The sequence below is a fragment of the Schistocerca piceifrons genome, chromosome 7 (genome assembly GCF_021461385.2).
Source record: "Schistocerca piceifrons isolate TAMUIC-IGC-003096 chromosome 7, iqSchPice1.1, whole genome shotgun sequence".
In the NCBI taxonomy this organism is placed as follows: Eukaryota; Metazoa; Arthropoda; class Insecta; order Orthoptera; family Acrididae; genus Schistocerca; species Schistocerca piceifrons.
The window spans coordinates 472117351-472119810 of NC_060144.1; the positions used below are offsets into that span (position 1 = coordinate 472117351).

Below are 2460 nucleotides of genomic sequence, written 5' to 3' on the forward strand. Positions count from 1 at the left end.
CTGAGGCATCAAGGGATCACCAATTTAGTATTGGAGGGCAGCGTGGAGGGTAAAAATCGTAGAGGGAGGCCAAGAGATGAATACACTAAGCAGATTCAGAAGGATGTAGGTTGCAGTAGGTACTGGGAGATGAAAATGCTTGCACAGGATAGAGTAGCATGGAGAGCTGCATCAAACCAGTCTCAGGACTGAAGACCACAACAACAACAACAACATGTTTAAATTACGAACGTCAGGAGTAATGGTGACTAAAACACAGATGGAAGAGAGTGAGAAAGAGGAACGTGATGAGAAAACAGTTAATGGAGAAATATAACAAGAAAGTGACCTGTCTGAGAAATGAAAAGAGAAAGAAGCGGAAGCTGGAGAAGGTAGGAACAGTTGCTTTAATGTTTGACAGAAGCAAAATCTGGTCTTACGTGTTAAATTTTATGGAAATTTTATGATGATAGAGGGCAGTGCTTCAGCATCGTCTTAAATGCAGCAGGACATTGAACTGCATACAGAGCGCAGGATAACTGGGTGCAAAGGTGGAATGGTGGTGGAGGAGGAGGAGTGTGCGACTCTTCTTGTATTATGGGTGGGTACAACTAGGACACTAGATAAGTGAGAACTTTTGTTTCGATTATAATGAGATGACAGGTACTTAATCTCTAATACGACGTACTGGGGTGCTTGCGCACTGAGGGGCTGATGAAGGAAAGAAGAAAGATTAGGGTTTAACGCCATTAGAGGTGGAGAACGAGCACGGATTCCGGAAGAATGGGAAAGGAAATCGGCCGTGCGCTTGCCAAAGGTACCATCCGGCATTTACCTGGAAAGGGATAGGGAAATCACAGGAAACATAAGTGTGGATGAAACTTCCTGGAAGATTAAAACTTTGTGCCGGACCGAGACTCGAACTCGGGACCTTTGCCTTTCTCGGGCAAGTGCTCTACCAACTGAGCTACCCAAGCACGACTCACGCCCCGTCCTCACAGCTTTAATTCCGCCAGTACCTCGTCTCCTACCTTCCAAATAATCGACGTTGGCCTGAGTGGAAGGATGTAAAACACAGACTGGCAATAGCAAGAAAAGCATTTCTGATTAAAAAAAAAAGAAATTTGTTAACGCCGAATATAGACATAACCATTAGGAAGTGTTTTCTGAAGGCATTTGTTTTAAATATGTTGAAGTGAAACTTACGCCATAAACAGTTCAGACGAAAAGAGAATAAAACCTTTTGAAATGGGGTGCTACAGAATAATGATTTAAATTTGATGGGCAGATCGAATAACCCCCAGGCTGTGGCTAAGCCATGTCTCCGCAATATCCTTTCTTCCAGGAGAGCTAGTTCTGCAAGGTTCGCAGGAGAGCTTCTGTGAAGTTTGGAAGGTAGGAGACGAGGTACTGGCGGAATTAAAGCTGTGAGGACGGGGCGTGAGTCGTGCTTGGGTAGTTCGGATGGTAGAGCACTTGTCTGCGAAAGGCAAAGGTCCCGAGTTCGAGTCTCGGTCCGGCACACAGTTTTAATCTTCCAGGAAGTTTCATATTAGCGCACACTCCGCTGTAGAGTGAAAATTTCATTCTATAGGTATGGATGTCCGGACAGGAATGTGGACCGTCGGCATTCCGAATGCGAGTCCATTGTGCTAATCAAGTAGCGGATGAAGAAGGCACAATGTAAGAGACGCAACTTTCTGGCCGCAGCCAACCTATAGATCGACGTTGCAGGTGTAACGCACGCTGGCATTCATGGTTGGTTCTAACCGACTAGTGTTCTCGCTACTCATGCTGTTCTGGATTACATCACAATAGTGGGGATCCAGCAGAACGAGCGATTGCACAAGTCTACGTTTAACATCCTGTAGAAATGTCTATCGAAACTTTTCAGCGCACGGAGGCAGGCGGAAATCTTCCTGTGAGTGGTGACAGGGTTTTATGCTCAGATGAGTTGATGATCCAAAGTTACCCAAAGTTACACCTAAGTTCTTCAGCGTTTTCTGATTCTGTATGGCAACCGAGACGACTAGGAGATAATTGATTGCGGAATTCAGACTTATTAATTTCAGATGGATTCTAAAATTACCTGGAACTTTTTCGCATTTAGTTTAAATCCTGGATTTTGTCTACATCTTACCACTGTAGACAGATCATCGTTCATCTCGATAAACGCAGTATTGATATATGAGGTCTGGCACTTGGCTAAAGTTGGAAATTGCCGCGCATGATATTTGCAGGAAGAGAGAACCGATGCGATGTCGTTTATACACAAGGGAAACAATAGTGTCCCCAAGATTGGCCCTTGTGTTAGTGCTAAGAGGATGTGCTTCCAGGTCTACTTTTCTTTCCCAGACACAACACATTGCTCTCTGCGTTATAAGTAGCTTCAAACCCATTTTAGTTTACTACCTGAAAATTTTAGGTGTCACATGTTTCTGGACATTGAAAGTATATGATACGAAATGCTTTGCTGAAATG

The 2460-nt window shown here is 44.1% G+C and overlaps 1 non-coding gene across 1 annotated transcript; it reads right to left on the bottom strand.

The window, feature by feature from the left end:
• Positions 1–882: 882 nt before the first annotated feature.
• On the bottom strand, positions 883–957 carry Trnas-aga. The gene has a single exon. It is a non-coding gene; the product is annotated as a tRNA-Ser (tRNA).
• Between the last annotated feature and the right edge of the window lie 1503 nt (positions 958–2460).